Source organism: Lagopus muta, chromosome 2 (assembly GCF_023343835.1).
Source record: "Lagopus muta isolate bLagMut1 chromosome 2, bLagMut1 primary, whole genome shotgun sequence".
Classification (NCBI taxonomy): domain Eukaryota; kingdom Metazoa; phylum Chordata; class Aves; order Galliformes; family Phasianidae; genus Lagopus; species Lagopus muta.
In genome coordinates, this window is record NC_064434.1 from 18525039 (window position 1) to 18543654 (window position 18616).

The 18616-nt window shown below is 38.6% G+C and overlaps 1 long non-coding RNA gene across 4 annotated transcripts in view; it reads right to left on the minus strand.

The window, feature by feature from the left end:
* The window catches only part of LOC125689484 (uncharacterized), a 34755-nt gene extending 19059 nt beyond the window's left edge, over nt 1-15696 (minus strand). The window contains exons 1-2 of one of the 4 annotated variants that reach the window (XR_007375298.1): nt 6894-6913; nt 5668-5700 (exon numbers count right to left, since the gene is read on the minus strand). This is a non-coding gene — a long non-coding RNA (uncharacterized LOC125689484). Of the gene's footprint in view, nt 1-5667; nt 5701-6631; nt 6751-6893; nt 6921-15668 lie in introns of those variants that run through there. The other 3 variants (XR_007375299.1, XR_007375300.1, XR_007375297.1) reach the window with 3 other exon arrangements.
* Between the last annotated feature and the right edge of the window lie 2920 nt (nt 15697-18616).

An 18616-nucleotide genomic window follows, 5' to 3' on the forward strand; every position in this document is an offset into this window, starting at 1 on the left:
GAGAATACTAATTTTGCAGCACTGTGCCACTGCTGTGCTAATATAATAGGGATGAACAGAACATATTATCACATTACTACTGAGTGAAAATAAGACCTCTCCCAGGCAGCAACTCACAGATGCATCAGCCTTTCTTTGTAACACATTAATTCTCAGTACGGTTTGGTATTTTGGTGTTTGTTTTCCTTTTTTGCTCTTGAGTAGTGATCCAGTATATATTGCCAATTAGGAACTGAGAATGATCTCATGCACTCCGCCTTCCTTCCACCTCTGCAAAAACTGTGGTGATAGAATAGTAATAAATTAGGCAATAGCTTTTTAACAGCCTATTTAGTCAAAAGTAAATTATGCCAAAATACTTCTTTATGAAAAACAGTAATAGCATGAATATACAGATCCTATACAATGTCTATTTTACTATTTTTCCACTGTTAAACAAAACTAAAATGCTGTTTATTAGAAGCTAGAAGCACCTAGAGAATAACCGATAAGTCTTTCAGATGCATATTAAACTAAGCATCGAGTTTCACTATGATGATATTGTTCTGTTCTACAAAAAAAGCATTCTGATGTTCATTTTCAAAAAGTAATTTAAATATAAAAGAAAGTCCCTTTAAAGCATTCTTTACTACAGAGATTTGGGTATTTGTTTCTAAATAAAACAGAATGGTTTATGTATTAAAATAAAACAGAATATTTTCATACCTAATTTACTTGTAGTCATAATACGGCCTTAAAGGATTGCCAGAAGTATTGTACTTAATCACAACACATTAGTCTTTCATTGGATTAGCAAGAAAAGCCTGAGCGACAGCCACAATACTAAAGCATTACAGAAATGGAAGCATTCATGTTTCATCTTCTTGGAAAAGTCATACTGACCCATCAAAAATTAATTTAAATTTTTCTATATTAAGCCGATTAAGACTTTCATACCTGGAACACTCAGTTATTTCAGTGTCTATGCAACATCAGAAAGACAGTTCACTAATAAAAAAAGTCAGATTAAAAGGACTAAAGAGAAAGAAAAGTGTAAGAAAGATACTGTCTTTCTAAATATGTAAAGAAAGCAGAAACATACGTCAGCAACAACTCGTGAAAGGTACTTCACAAACCCCATCACAAAGTCTGATTATTTTACACTCCTGAAAGCATTACAGACAATAGGTTTGTGAAACAAAGTACTAATTGCTTGCTGTGTAGATATATGAAGGGGGAAAAAAAAAAAAAAAACCCAACAATAACAAGCACTATATCTGCTGAAAAGTCAGACATAAGGATTTCCTGCTTTGCTCCAAAATGACCTACCACAAGCAAATTCCAAGCAAGCATTGGCACAGACATAGATAACTCAGAGCTATTCGCAAATTTCAAAAGTAGAAAAAAAAAAACACAAGTGGTTCAGCTCAAGTCCCCATGTTCAAATTTACCTCTGATGAGAGGAAAAAAATAGGCTCAATGAAGTAACTTTCAAGGGAAGTTCAGGTTGGGTATTAGGAGAAATTTCTTCTAAGAAAGAGTGGTGAGATATTGGAATAGGCTGCCCAGGGAGGTGGTACAGTCACTGCCCCTGAAGGTATTCAAAAAATGTGCAGAAATGGCACCTAAGGACATGGGTTAGTGGGCATAGTTATGATGTGTTGATGGTTGAACTAGATGATCCTTGGGGTCTTATCCCAATCTTAATGATTCTAAGATTGTAACTGAGATAGAAAAAAAAAAGTGAGAATTCAGGAGTGTAACTAATTGATTTAGCAACATGGTTACATGAAAAAATGATGTATGAGTTTCTCTTCAGAAGGCATTGATGCGACTGTGCACACTCCTTCCTGTTTGAAGTTTTGTTTCAAGCTGGCTGCACTGTATTTTACATATAAAAGCTTTAGCTATCAGAACTGTGTCATTGACCGCACCTTAACCTGTAATCTACATACAGTAGAAATCCTGTTTCTAAATACACACAGTGGCTTGAAGAAATACAAATAAAAGAAAAAACATCAACAATTGTTTTTCACAAGTAGGTGCTTCAGTGCTTATTAGCTGGGTATTCATATTATTTGCACTTATTGTGAGGAACACACTTCTACAGTGTTGATCTTTACGGTTTAAAGAAAATATTCTCTCCAGATCTGTGACAACTTCCCTTGTGCTGTCTCACAGAGCACAACGGACATTGAGCTTTCTCACATAAAATAGGCATCAAACTTTCCTACCAATCTGTTTTATACTTCTTGAACTTGAAGCAATTATGTCTGCCCCTGAGAAATCAAATGAAGTACTGCCTGAACTCATGAGCTAACACCACATTATGAATTCAACAGTGCATATACCTATATAGCCTACACCTATTATTCCCATTTTATTCCCCATTATGGAAAGCGTCCGTTTTCCTAGCTCATGGCTGGAAACATGGACCAGGCTGTTTCCAGGGCTCTAGCTCCTTGTGCAGCCTACCATTCTTGCTTGCTGCTTCTCCCTGATGTATAGTGAAGCTCAGCAAGTCTGGCACTCCACTGTGCTAGCTCTGTGCCAACAAGGCAGTAAGTGTTTCTGCCTAAACACACTGAAGTCAAGTTATTGGCAGGCCTTCTCACAGCACATAATTTGCAGTAAAACCAAACACTTTCTGGGATCCATCCTGTCCATTTTTGAATAGCGATAATTTCATGACACGACAGCATCACAAAAAAATTGTTTCTTGGAGCAGCAATATGAACTACCTGTATACATATATTCACAGTGTTTTCTCAAAGTAACATGAAATCACACTTATTTCAGGATTTCAGACAGACACAGAATCACAGAGAAAAACAGAATCACAGAATTGTAGGGGTTGGAAGGGACCTCCAGAGATCATCGAGTCCAACCCCCCTGCCAAAGCAGGTTCCCTACAGCAGGTCGCACAGGTAGGCATCCAGGCAGGTCTTGAACATCTCCAGAGAAGGAGACTCCACCACCTCCCTGGGCAGCCTGTTCCAGTGCTCCGTCACCTCACTGTAAAGAAGTTCTTGCGCACATTTGTGCAGAACTTCCTATGCTGACATTACATTTCTATGCTAACATTACATGATGTACCTTTACCACAGAATCCCAAGGATATGAGAAATGCAACACATTCGGTACCTCCTTTCTTAACACCCAGAACAATTTAAGAGCCACAGGGCCTAGACAAATAACACAGAAATGCCACTCTGCTGCCGTGTTGATTGGTAGTCGTTGGCATCATTTTTAAGGATTCAGGAGAGAGACTATGAGAGTTGTGCATTTAACTGTCAAGTTCTCCATATCTTGATTGACAGTATGGAAAGGGCCACAAAAACTTGGTTTCTAGCATTTGTAGAATGCTGCATAGGCTAATATTTTCCCTCTGTTTAAAAATCATTACTAAGTATTTTTGCAGAACACAAACAAAAGCCTCATAGGTTACAGGCAGCTATAATATTTTGGGAACCTTAACCCTCTTGAATCAAATCTTCAATTATTTCCATTTTTCCAGACAGTAGATATTTGCTGTTGGAATAAAGTTGATTTAAACTGTACATTATTATCTACAATAAACAGATAATGCATCATTCTAGTCACTGCCACAACATTAATCTAAGTCTGCCGACATCATTATACGCTTCCATGAGATTCACAGGAAGTGCAAAAAACTCAGTTTAGAAGGGATCTCAGTAAAAGGGATCTCACCCAAACTCCTAGACCAAGCAACGTTAGTTATGAGATCAGATCAGTTTTGTCAGGGCTTCATCGGTAACACAAGTAACAGGAATATCTGGCAGCAAAACAGAAGCATTAAGGCCATATTGGATAAGGCCCTGGGCAGCCTGATCTCGTGGGTGGTGACCAGTTATTTTGTCTCAATCCACCCATCAAACATTGTGTGTCAGACCATCCCTATTCCATGACATGAATAACTATGTTCACCTACAGATATACATTTAAACTATTTAATCAAATCAAATCCAACTATGCGTGTTATGAAATGAAAAGAGTTCTAGGAAAACAGTTTTTTTTGTTTGTTTGTTTGTTTTTAAATGAAAAGCCCTGCTTCTTTCAGATAGTCCACAGAATATGCAATCGCCTAGCGACTCATTAGGAAAATAAACAGGAAAAAGTTATATCTTGGTTCAGTTTCTTGGCTGCATTCCTAAGAAAATATTTTGACAAATTAACCTTTATCTCTTCCAGTAGTTTTTACCTAATTGTGTTAGTAAGACTTACAACTATGCTCCAAATAATTATACAATGCAAGACTGCAATCATCCCTTACGATATCTCTAATTGTACAAATGCTAACTACTATGTTGTACATATATTAAGAAGTCTTGCTCCTGAGAGTCAGCTCTAATTGTTTACGTAGGGTTTCAGCAAAACACTTTGAAGCTAGACAGCAACTCTTTGATCTCTAAAACCTTAAATGAGAGACTCAAACATATATCCTCAAACCTGCAAGTAATCTGAATTAAAACTCAAAATGAGAGACTTACATTTCAAATGAATCAGGCATTTTAAGATGACACCGGCTAACTGATTATTCCCGAGAATATGCCATTTTTGTAGAGACATAAATCCTATGAAACATTTATCCTGAAAAATGTTGTAGGTTTGATTTTTTTTTTGAGGTGTTTTTTTTTTGTAAAATTCTGAAAGACCTCATTTGGTAACATACTCAAAGAGAAGCAATTTCAATTCTTACTGAAGTCAACAAAATGCAGTATACAGTAGAGACAGTATGCAACTACTCACATAAGAGCTTGATTTCAGAACTTTCATCACAGCTAAAAGAACAGCAGCATTCCTAGCTGCACTATATTCCAACTTAAATGACAAGTAAAATATAAGCCTTAGATTATTTACTATGCATCACAGTAATTTCTCTATGTTATTTTTAATAGAAAGCAGATTGCTTCACCTCTCTCCACTTTCATTTCCATAATTATCCCAGCACCCCCAGAACCCCAACACAACATAAACATATATATAGACATACCTTTTTAAATGATTAAAACAGATAAAACTGGTATTAAAAAAGATGAGAAGTACACAAGTACAAGATTTCTATAACATCACTTAATACTCTTGGTTCAAAATGACACCATTAGTTGTAACAGATGCACTCCTCTATTTAAATACACAGTGCACACTCAAAAAAAGCACACAGACTCCTGAATTTGCAAAGATGCTATGATTAAGTCTGCAAATAATCTTAATAAAAGGTGAGGCTAACTCAGTGTATTGACATGACTCAACTTTCACACTGAGGGGACCACAAAGATCACTCTTTATCAAAAGAAAAAAGGAAGTAAATTAGACTTCGTCAGACACTGGCAAACTGAACATCAGATACACCTAAAAGCTCAAACAGAAAAGCTGAGGAAGGTCATTTCAAGAGGACAGGTAGATAGACACACATTCACTGAGCTGACAGTGCAGAGTTACAGAATAACCCAAGTCAGAAGGGACCAACCAGGATCATCAAGTCCAACCCCTGACTCCACAGTGTACCACCCAAACTGAAACCCTATGTCTGAAAGCGGTGCCCCAACACTCCCTGAGCTGCAGCATGTCAGGGCCGTGCTCACTGCCCTGGGCAGTCTGCTCCATGCCCACCACCCTCTGGTGCAGCCCCTTTCTGGCTGTCACACCCATATGAGGTAAGGGTACCTTCAGAGGTCAGAAAGCTTCAGCACTTCAGTCCTGATATTAAAAAAAAAAAAAAAAAAAAAAAAAAAAGTTAAAACTATGGCTCGATGGAGGATTTTTCCAAGGAAAGGGGCTGAACTTTTGTTAATGGAGGTGAAGCCTGAGCCAGCGGTTTTCCTTACTGTCTGGAAGCACATATCTTCCTGAAAAATAGATAACCTCATTGCACCTACTGCAAAAAGGCATTTAGATGCAAACATACACTTTGACTATGTTTGCAAGGAAAAATTGGTTTCTACAGTTAGCCAAAAAATAAGGGCTTCTGTGAATGGGAAACAATATACAGACACTTTGTCAGAAAGTCGCTTGGCATCCTGCTGTGCTTATATAGCACCTGGAGCAAGCAGGCACCAACTATAGAGCTTGAGAGGGCTAACAATGCTCAGATATCAACCGAGGGAGTGAGAAAACGTGCCAGTAGGTGCAATACATTCATAGTGCAGCAACAAAGACCAGAGCACTGCTAAGACAGGTAGCAGAGTGTTTTCATTAGTGGTAAGAATGCTAGCCTCATCCAATCAAGGCTGAACAAAATGGGGACAACAGGATACACCCCACAAAAGATAATATTTTCTTCTGGCTTGGCTATATTTATTTCTTCATGTATTTTTCTGTTTGGTTGGTTTTGGTGAGATGCTAATAATTTATGCAACTCCCACCTCACTACCAATCTCTATCAGATGATAAGATAAAGGCTGAGATGAGCCCTTCTTCTAGCTATACAGTTTAAAGAAAAGAAATTAGATGTTAGAGATTTTGTGACAGAGATGGATATGAACAATAAAAGCAAAGGTAAAGAGCTAGCTTGTACAGCAGCAGGCAAACGATGGACTAAGGAAAAACACTTATCTGTAATATTAACACCCATATCTCATCTCACATAAGACCCAGACCACCACAATTTTCAAGTAAAAGTCTAGCTGACCTGTACTGTACTGAGCCTCTAAGCTGTAAGCTGTCTTTGCTTCTGTAGTTTAAGTTTCTAATTCAACTTAACAGGCAAGCCTCACCATAAGGCAATGACAATATGCAAAGTATAGGTGGAGTACATACATAGCCAAACTGGTACAAATTCCTTCAATATGATACAGTGTACAATCAATAAGTGCACAGAGGTATAAAATGAATTAGCACACAGAGATTAGTCTAAGCAGGATTATCGTGATGGAAAGATAACACAGGCTCACAATAAAGTCCACAAGAAGCGATCTCCAGGAAGAGATCCTTCCTCAGTGGCAGTCAGCACTTAAATGGGATGTAAGAGAGGCAGAGCCAGACTTCAGCCCTTCTGAAAGCACAGGTGAATTACCTTCACCTGTGTTCCCATGGCTGACTCATTGCTTGCCTCAGGTGGTCAATCAGAGGTTCAGGCCATGATTCAGCAGTTCCCATACAGACAAAAAACATATGAGACCATACTGTCTGAACTGGAAGCACCCTGACTTTAACATATTTGACAAAATGCTAGAAATCTAATTGTTGTCATATTTGAGAACTTTGTTACATAACCAGAAACTTCAACCTGCAGGAACCTCCAACCCTATCCCTTGGCATTGCACAAAATAAAAGAGAAGAAAAATATCATGATATGATAGATTATCCCTTATTTCAGAGTTGCTAACCCTCTTGTAGCATCAAAAACTGAATAAAAGGTCAGCCAAGTTAGCAAGCAAAGAAACAGATTCTACTGCCTGGTATGGCTGAATAGGATCCTATGATGCTGCAAGTTACAAGTTTGGAAGAGAGGAGGGTAGGGTCTACACAAACACCCAGCTAAGAATGCTCCACTAGTATTTAATCTCCTTCACTGGATGTGTACCACAGGATCTCTCTCATGTATTTTATTGCATTTTACCTGCACCTCCTTAACCATATTCCTTGCTGTTTAATCCCTTTTACGTACAACATGTAGGACAGTAATCCTGAAATCCTCAATTTAGTGTCAGCACACAGCCACCAGTTGACACTCATTTATGCTATGGGAGCCTTACATACTCAGCACTGGCTGCAGTCTTCAGCTTTTAATCACACCATGACTGCAAAGGCATGTTTCCAAAGAGTTTGCCTTACAAAAAAAAAAAAAAAAAAAAAAGAGACAATCACTTTCTTATCTGTCACTTAGTGCAAAAGTGCTGATGAGTAGCTTCAAGTTTTCCTCATCTTTATCTAGTTTCCTAAATTCTTCTCTTTATTTTAGTGTTAAAGTCTTATGAGTCTGTCAAGAAGAAGACAAAAATATTTCAGTTGAGTTTTCAGCTGTCGTTGATCAGAAGAGGTTATGAGAAGTTTGCATACTCAGCATAAAATAAAGCTGGATTATCAGTTACAGGAAATATTATTCATATCTACACAACTGATTTCAAAATATAATTAACTTTAAAATGAGGAACTGCACTGTTTCTTCATACTGAGTAAAATAATTATTTTACTGTCTTGTGAATAGGGACACATAACTTCCTGAATTCACCAGTACAGCTTCTTCCTGCACTGCTTGTTGATAGTCAGACCAGGCAGCTGTAACTCAAGAGTTAATAATTCTGTAGCACACCTTGTGTGGTGCAAGAGAACCCCTGCCTGCACAGCTCAAATGTGAATGCTCTCTGAATCAGAAGGCAGTCTTTAAAAAAAAAGAGTCTGAAAAGAGCATCCAGGGATGAGATGTAGACTCTGATCGTCTCAGTGTGATGGCAGTTAGTAATCTGACATTGTCACTGGCATTACTAGGTTTCAGAATGAATTCCCTGATAAAAACAGTAAGATTACATGTTATAGCAATGATGTCAGTTTTGACGCTGCCTTTGGGCTCCCACAGAAGACGAACACGAGCTCCACTCTTCCCATACACATTTGCCATCTTCCAACCTGTTTTGTGACTAAATTGTGAATTTTCAATTTAAAGTGTTACTGCCTATAGAAACATCTTGAAAATCTTAAAATATACTGTATTATCTTCAAATTTCAATAAGTAGACATTATTTGAATGAAATAAAACTACAGACTGCTTTCTTCTGGGTTTTGGTCAAGCTTCTTCCAAAATTCAGATGATTTGCTATATAGAAACTGTATAGAAACACAGAGACAAAATACTCCTCATTTGACTCCTTATCTCCAACCATTGCCATTTTGACAGATCATTTACTGGACAGCACAGGCACACTGAAAATTATGATGGCAGAGTCGACAACTATTTTACAATGTCCCGTTAAACTTTCAGAAGAGAATCAGAAACAATTAACTTCCTTGTCCTTAATGACAGAACAATACAATCATAGATTGACCAGGGTTGGAAGGGACCTCAAGGATCATGAATCTCCAACCCCCCTGCCATATGCAGCGCCACCAACCTCCACATTTCATACTAGACCAGGCTGCCCAGGGCCCCATCCAGTCTGGCCTTGAACACCTCCAGGGATGGGGCATCCACAACCTCTCTGGGCAGCCTGTTCCAGCACCTCACCACTCTCTCTGTAAAGAACTTCCTCTTGACATCCAATCTAAATCTTGCCTCCCTCAACACCATTTCCCCTTGTCCTGCAGTTATTTACCCTTTCTAAGAACTGATTGGTGATTCTATGATTCTATTTAGTGGGAGCTATTGGGAATAGGTGAATGGTTGGACTGGATGATCTTTTAGGTCTTTTCCAACCTTGGTGATTCTATGATTCTATGATTCCCCTCCTGTTTGTAGGCTCCCTTTAGGTACTGGAAGGGGAAACACTACAATCTGCAGTACTAAAACATTAACATTCCTACCAGAGAAAAAGATTATAGTAACCACATCATTAAACAATCTGCCAAATGAAGTTACAGTCATTACTGCTTAAAACACAATACCCATCAGAGAAGCCAGAAGTAGTAAATCTGTCTTGCCAAACTAGTAACGAGTTGTCCATAAATTTCAGGAGAAACACATTCCAGAACTCAAATGGTTTAATTAGATTACCAAAATTGCTTATTATGACAATCTGAATTATTTTCTTTAATCAGCAATAATGAACAAGATAAATGCTGTTCTAAACAGCTTCCTCAAAGACTAGATGGGCAGCGTATTTAATATAGCTTTTCATTATAACCCTTGTATTATTTCCTACTGTTTTAAAATTGATAACTTCAGAGAATATAATGTCATTCAGAGCAAAAATAACGTCACTTCAGTTGTACTTCTTGTATATATTTTCTATACAAACAAACAAAATCAATGCTGCTTACTTGCCCTTTATCCCACTCTATACTTTATCTGAGGAAAAAACACCAGCTGGCACAGGAATGAACGCAGCCTTAGGCACGTACTAAAGCAGCAGCTGGCCAGCTGGCACATTTACGTCCTATGCAGCAGGATCTTGATGCTGGGCAGCAGCAGCATTGGGGTCAGAGTGCTCGCCAAGTGCAGGTGAGCTGGCAACTTGGTGATGGGCCACCAAACACCGAGCATGGATTCTAGCCAACAAATTAAAACCCAAAGGGCACCTCTTCAGGAAAGCTGGCACCAACTGGAAACAAAATGGCTCTGGAAGGGTTTGGGCCTGGACTGAAATGAGGCTCCTGGGCACAGGCCCCAGGAAGGCTAGGCAGGGAAGCCGTGGCTCAGCTCCTGCCACCAAAATGCACCACTTCTGGTTCTGAAGACAGGAGAACTTTAAAGCAAGTTCCGTTTATGACTTACAAGTTGTGAAAACTAAACTACTTCAACATAATTAGGCAAACCTCTACGAGCAAAATGCATCCAGTAGAGCCACATCATGCTTAAAATTGGCTCCTCGGCAGACTTAGGCCAGGCTAGGAAGAGACTCCCTACATGCTTCAGCAGCTTAAATAGGCAATACAAAAAAATCTATAATTACTCAAAGCTAGAACTTTAAATAAATGAATATTATTTATAATAAATTAATATTATTTAAATAAATAAAACTATGAAAACATTGATATTAGTAGCATGCATGTGTTAATTTAGAAGGAAATAAATTAGCGAGTGGTCTAACTGTGGACAAGACTATGAAAGCAGTGAGAAGCACTGCACTGGGTACTTTGAAAGCACTGCCTTTGAGCAAGTTTCCATTGTTTAGGAGGGCCTGGTGTTTAACCCTAAAACTCATCAATGTTATTTCAGAGATCTCAAGCCTCACATTAAATGGTTTTCAGAAACAAAATATGAAGATACCTGCATTGAAGCTTCAGTAACCGTCCTCCCGCAAATGCAAAAGCAACTGGCAGGTTAGCAAACAAGCAAACTCAGTCCAGCATATCACCCACTGCAGTGTCAAGGACAGCTCAGTTTGATGTAGTGGCATTTTGAAGAAATTTTGAAAAGAAAATATGTAAAAAAAAATTTAAAAGATAGTATCTTTCCAATAGAAAACTGCTAGCAGTGAAATAGCAACTAAAGTTGCAAAGATTGACAACTTAGCAAGGTTTTTTTCTTCTTCTTAGATATAAAGTTAATTAAAATTGGTGAAGTCATAAGAGTTATTTTTGACCTATTCTAAATGTAATATAATCTCATCTGAAAAGCATGAAATTACTCTGTCTATATGTATTACTTCAATTCTTGATAACTATTATAGTAATTCAATAATCCAGTTGCTATAAATTACTTTGCAGAAGAAAGAAGTAAAAAAAGATTTGTGGCATTGTCTGCAGAACATTAATGAACCAAAAGAAACTTATTTGATAAACTAAAATATATATATATATATATATATATGTATATATATGTATATATATATGTATATATATAAACAGAAACAACTTGCTTTGACGTCCTACCTGAAAGTGTTTGCATTATTGCAAAATAAGACACTCCTGGAACTCTTAACATTTTGAAATGCTAGAGTTGATATAAATACAGAATCTAGAAAGTGACTCTAAAATTGGCTTTTAATATAGTTCAGAAAGTGCTAGCAGTAAACAAGCCTCCACCACTCTGGGAAAGGAGTTGATCCAACTTCCTAGGATGCAGAAACAACATATGTGTCTGTGTTGGACACCAGAAAGTACAAACATAACACACAAACACAATCTTAAAACAAGAGCACAAAATGCTTGACTGAGTGGGGATAAAGTAGGGAGTGTAAATACAGATTTCCACAATTTTCCAAATGCTTTCAATCAAATCTCAAAATACAAATAGTAATAATAATAATAAGCAGCTAATGAATCTCTTAACTTGCATTATAAGCCTGGATAAATATGACTTTAGAAAAATCAGTAGCAGTAACCCTCACCAAAATTAAAGCATCCAACAAATAACAGACATCCAATGTTGCTGCTACAGAAGTCCAACAATCCACATGGGATGGTGATTTTTGTAAGGATGAAAATAAGACAAGAAATAAGCTTTAGTTGTTAATGTGAAGTAACTGCAGATGTTATTTACGCAGATATCTACTCATCATTTCACACAGAAGAGATCTGCTTAGTTTTTTACTGCTTGAGGTAAATAATACAGTTGTATCTTGATAACAAAGACAATCACAGCTACAAAAGAAAGAAATAGCTGAAAATAATCTCACACTACTTGTTTTCATTTCTATTATTTCTATGTGTTTTGCTCCACCTTTTTGATTATACATATTTTTTCTCAAAGAATCAAGTTTACTTTTTTTAAAAAAAAACAAGACATAAAAACAAGTTGAGTTTCTAAGTTTATTGTTTGAGTATTTTTGTTAAAGTGAAAATCTTCAACAGCATGACATTTAAATTATCTACCTAGCTACTATTTTAAATTATCTCATATTAAGTGATTAAAAACTGTAATAGTAAAACCATAAAATTGTGTTTCCATTTGAAATGTAGTTCTGCCTATTCCCAATGGTACATCTTCAATAAATTTTTTCAATTTCTAATATAAAAATATTTATTCATTACTGAATCCTGGCAATTTTAAGGTTTTAATAAATTAATTGCTGCAAAACAGCATCATATATTTCACATTAAAAAATATATATACTCAAAAGCATAAAATTTGCTTTCAAAAGTCTCCTAGAAAATACTTTCTTCTATACCACTGAAACATACAAATAAAGTTAAGTCCCTGTATTAGAAAATAAAACGTTCTTAGTTATTTCTTAATATAAGAATTATATTACATCCCCTGCGATAGAATTATATCCCCTGCTGGAGGGGAGCTCTGTGGAGAGGGACCTGGGTGTCCAGGTGGACGACAGCTTGGCCATGAGCCAGCAGTGTGCCCTTGTGGCCAAAAAGGCCAATGGCATCCTGGGGTGCATTAAAAAGAGCGTGGCCAGCAGGTCGAGGGAGGTGATCCTCCCCCTCTACTCTGCCCTGGTAAGACCTCATCTGGAGTACTGCGTCCAGTTCTGTGCTCCCCAGTACAAAAAAGACAGGGATCTCTTGGAAAGAGTCCAGTGGAGGGCCACAAAGATGGTGAAGGGCCTGGAGCATCTCTCCTATGAAGAAAGGCTGAGTGAACTGGGTCTGTTCAGCCTTGAGAAAAGGAGACTGAGAGGGGACCTGATCCAGGTCTGTAAGTATCTAAGGTGTGGGGGGCAGAATGGCGAGGCCGGACTCTTTTCAATGGTGAAGGGTGACAGGACAAGGGGAAACGGCCGGAAACTGCAGCATAGGAAGTTCCACACAAATGTGCGCAAGAACTTCTTTACAGTGAGGTGACGGAGCACTGGAACAGGCTGCCCAGGGAGGTGGTGGAGTCTCCTTCTCTGGAGATGTTCAAGACCTGCCTGGATGCCTATCTGTGCGACCTGCTGTAGGGAACCTGCTTTGGCAGGGGGGTTGGACACGATGATCTCTGGGGGTCCCTTCCAACCCCTACAATTCTGTGATAAGCAAGTATACATCTATCCGATGCAGTATCTCTGAAGTAACAGTCACATCTGTGATCTTTCAAAGATCTATTCAGTTAATTCCAAATTCTTCCTTTGTAGCCCATCTTTGCTAAGTTTTTGCACTGAAGCTTAGTCATGATTTCTCCATTCGACTACGCTCTTATCCAGAGAAGTCTACTTATTGTGGAAGTGTGATGGACATTATTGCTTACAAATCTGCTAGCTCTCCTAAACATATTTACCTTTCAGTCGAATCTACCTGTGTAGAAGAAGAAGAGGAATCTTTGGCAGCAGGCTGGCTATCCTGATGAGGTAGGCTTTAAACTGAAGGACTCGGGGCTTGGAGTCCAAATTGGCAATACTCACATTATTGCAACTGACCAGGAAATAAGCCAGGCCAACCAGAACAATGACAATTATTCCTTAGCTGCTTCTTATTACATGATTCAACATTACAAAAGTAATCTCATGTAGCAAAGAAAAAAAAAAAAAAAAAAACAAAACTAAGCAAACAGAATATAATTCTCTTTGTTTACTAGCATGAAAATAAGATCTTTCATCACTTAGATGCAGAATTCTCCTTCATCAAGAAGATAGATGTCATATCCAAATCTTTATTTAATTAACTTTGAAAATTGAGGCTTACTTCATCCCCCTACATAAAGTAAATCCAGTAAACAAAAAACTTTGGAGAAGAAAAGAGATAGTAAAGAATATTTCATAATCCCCAGAACTGCGCTCTTCTAAAAATATTCTCCTCTAGAGGAAAAAATATTGGGTAATAAAACAATGCAACTTTTGAAAGGTGGTCTTAGTCTCCCTGTGTTTACTACTGGAACAAATGAAAAATATCTTCACCTGCTCAGGAACATGCTGTTCAGAGGAGTTTGTGCATTTCTAAGGAATGAGATTTCACAGTTTAACTGGAGAAAGACCTGGCCAGCAGAATGATTCTCCCTCACAATTCACAAAGTAAAAAACAATTAATCCTGTTCCTCCCATATAAACTGAACAAAAATACCGTGCATCTGTGAACGTGTTAGTAATACCTTGGATGAGGGGATCATACACAGAAGAGCATTCTGTGTGCAACCATACATAGGGATTTTTCCTCAAAAGATTTGGAAATACAGATGCTGAAGAACAACCTAACAGTGTCAAGAAGACAAAGCCACTTTCTAACACAAAGAAACATCTAAAAAAACATTAGAATTCTTTTACAAGAAACTGGAAGATTAGAGAAAAAAAAATCAAAAGCTGAACATAAGTCAATGATGTATTTCATGCTCCAGGAATTATAATTAGGGGTACCACACGAGATAGGCTTAAACAGATCCTGCTCAAATTAGCATATTGACCAGGCCACAGTCAGAGTCCTGTAAACAACCATAGATGTATAGAGGCATGATTGAAACAGTCAGGAAACAGATGCTGCTTATGCTGTGGAAGACACATTAACAATCTTCACATACAGAGAAAACTGCTGCAAAGAGCAAGAGTTGCACGAGAAAAAGAAAAAAAGAAAAATAACAGCAGACCTTAAAAGCAGAAGAAAAAAAAAAAAAAAAAAAAAAAGAAATAAAGAAATGCAGGTTAGTAATCTTGCTTTGATACTGATAAATATTGGGCTCCAGATGTCAGGGAACCGATAGAGTGGGCTACTCCAGCAGGAAAAGGGAGCAGGGGCAGCAACCTTACCCACCAGAAGCATGTTCCAGAATACACAAGCAAGGAAAGCTGTGTAAAGTATAAGACAAAGTATAATATCAAAGCAGAGGAACTAGTGAGAAATGTTTATAAACAGGCATAGGAGATGCACAAACAAGAAACATTCCTACTCTGTAAAGAAAAAAACAAAACATTGTGCCATATTCTTAGATCACTATTACTACAATTAGAGTAGTGACTGGCAGCCAAGACATTAGCTAGACCTAGTCGCATGAAACAAGAATTGAGAATAATTGTGAATTCTGTAATCAGAACAATGCAGTCACATTTATACCCTGCTTTTTTCAGGGAGAAAAGGTACTACCTTAACACTACTGTAATGCAATAGAAAGCACAGCAATGATAGCAGGGTAGCAAAGTCCTAGGCTGCAGCAAGTAAGGATATACCTAAATACAGCAACCACCAAAACAAAGGAAAAAAAATCCATTTACCCTTGGAAGATCTCAGGTAGGCAGGGATCTCCAGCAAGATACCCTTGCCTCCACTGCCAACCCTTAAATGAGGTCTGGGAAGGGTTGGATCCTGGATCCCCATCCCTTCCGATCATTCAGCTGCATTGCATTTGCACCTGAGCTCCCCTGGGTTAGCCCTGCCTTCCCACCAGGTGCTCCATCATTGGTTCAAGCCGTGACTTGAACCAGCTTGAACTCAACCTGGTCACTGGGGTAAAAAGGAACAAGAAACTCTTTTACAAATCCATCAACAGTAAGAAGAGGACTAAGGAGAATCTCCATCCTTTACTGGATGAGGCTGGGAATGTGACCACTGAGGATAAGGAAAAGGCAGAGGTTCTGAATGCCTTCTTTACGTCTGTCCTTAAAGGTCAGACCAGTTATCCTCAGGATACTCCACTCTCTGACCTGATAATCTCAGCTGGGGAGCAGACTAAACTTCCATTTCAGGAGGACACAGTCAGAGACCTGCTACTCCAGCTGGACTGTCCTAAGTCCATGGGGACAGATGAGATCCACCCGAGAGTGCTGAGGGAACTGGCGGAGGTGATAGCCAAGTCACTTTCCATTATCTATCAGCGCTCCTTGTTGACTGGTGAGGTCCCAGAAGACTGGAGACTTGCCAATGTGACTCCCATCTACAAGAAGGGTTGTAAGGAGGATCTGGGGAACTACAGGCCTGTTAGCCTGACCTCAGTGCCACGGAAGGTTATGGAGCAGATGTCTTGAGGACATGTTTGGGACAGCCGGGGGAATCAGGCCTAGCCAGCATAGGTTCACTAAGGGCAGGTCCTGCTTGACTGATCTCGAGGCCACATCTCGAGTACTGTGTCCAGTTTCGAGCTCCTCACTGCAAGAAAGACATTGAGGCCCTGGAGAGGGTTCAAAGAAGGGCAACAAAGCTGATGCAGGGTCTGGAGCACAGGCCTGATGAGGAGTGGCTGAAGAAGCTGGGATTCTTCAGTCTGGAGAAGAAGAGGCTCAAAGGAGACCTCATTGCTCTCTATAACTACCTGAAGGGAGGTTGTAGTGAGCTGGGCGTCAGCTGCTTCTCCTGTGTAACTGGTGATAGGACTAGAGGGAATGGCTTCAAGCTGCACCAGGGGAGATTTAGGCTGGACATTAGGAAATACTACTTTTCTGAAAGAGTGGTCAGGCACTGGAATGGGCTGCCCAGGGAGGTGGTGGAGTCACCAACCCTGGAGGTATTCAAGGAACGTTTGGATGTTGTGTTGAGGGATATGGTTTAGTGAGAACGACTAGTGATGGTTGGATGGTTGGACTGGATGATCTTGAAGGTCTTTTCCAACTAGGTATTCTGTGATTCTGTGGTTCTGTGACTTAGCACGATGATTTCTGCCAGAGCTACATTGTAGGTGCTATCTCCTATTCAGAGATGCTCTAAACCAGATTTGAAGAGCCTGCACATTCTTTTCAAAGGAGTAAGTCTAATTTCACTTCAGTCTTTAACTTATTTCATAACTTCTGATTATTAAGAGAAATCATTTTCCCTAGCAAATAGTCAAATGTTTTCCATGCCTTGAAGATTACCCATGTCTACTTACTGGAACATTCTTCAGCAGTCTGTTTTGCCTTACTCAAGAAGCAGGAGCTCTGTCCTTGAGAGAATTTGCAAATTGAGGAAATATATTCTGTCATACATCTCATATGAGCACATTTGAGAATAATACTCAAAATCAGACCTTCTCAAAGATAATAAAATTGGAAAGGATTAGGAATAAAATGTTAAGAGACAGAGCTGTCAGCATTTATTCATTCAGCCTAATCTACAATACTATGCATGATATTAAAGCTTGGAGATTCTAAGGAAAGTTTAGCAGGCAAAGTCAAGAAAGAGACAAATACCGTTCTCATTTATATACTACTGGGTAAAAAGAGACACAAAAAGCAGTTAATAAAAGGCTGCCTCTTTTAATCAGTTCAAGTATGAAAATATACAATGAGATTTACTGAGACTATTTCCAGATAGTCTAGTAATGTATTACAAGAGAAGTAGATCTTCCAGGCAAAACTGCTTTTTCGTCAAGGACCCAACACTTCTATCATTAGCACTTTGGGAAGTTTCTATTTTAGAATTACTATTACACATTACCTTGGATTGAAAGCTTATTAATTAATAGCTGCAATTAATCAGGTGCCTTATTTTCAGAACAAAAGAAATTCAGCTACGTATTACATTTTACTTCAAAACTGAAGTATGCATTTTGAAGCAAGTCTTTTCCAGATGCCCCCCCTTATTTATCATACTGCTCTTTACATTGTGGCATGGCTTCAGGGCACATGTGCTAGACAGAATTAACCTTAATGGAGGCATGCTCCAGGACACACCTAGGGGGTTCAGCCACAAACAGGTGTGCAGTTCACAGGATCAGGCTTTAGTTAATCTGTAATAAAACACCAGAGATTCACACAGTGTGAATATTCAGTGCCTCTGTCTTACTCTGTCTACTCCTATTTTGATGTTCTAGTTACCAACACTGGATGTATCTTTGGTGCATTCCAAACCACTTTACAACGCAAACTGCAGAGCAGCAAATACGGATGATAATGAAAGTCACCTGAAAAGCACATTCTTAATCCAAAGTAAAATACTGATGTACGTGTTTTAGGATGAAATAAAGCCTCTTTGGAATGGAATATTTTCCACTGCAGTTCTGTGCTTTGTTCTGCAAAGTACATAAATACCTTTTTGTTTTGAAAACAGTTTTCAACCACCAGTGATCTGAGTACAGATTAACTCCCCTGGATAAAAAATGTCAGCAAATCTCAGACATTTCTGAGCACATAAGGTTAATATCATTGCCAAAAAGGAGTGCCACAATCTAAGAGGTAACATCTATACTGGTAAATAAAGCACCTGGGGGTCTTTAGGTCAGCTGGCAGCGCAAAGCTCAAATCTGTGAATC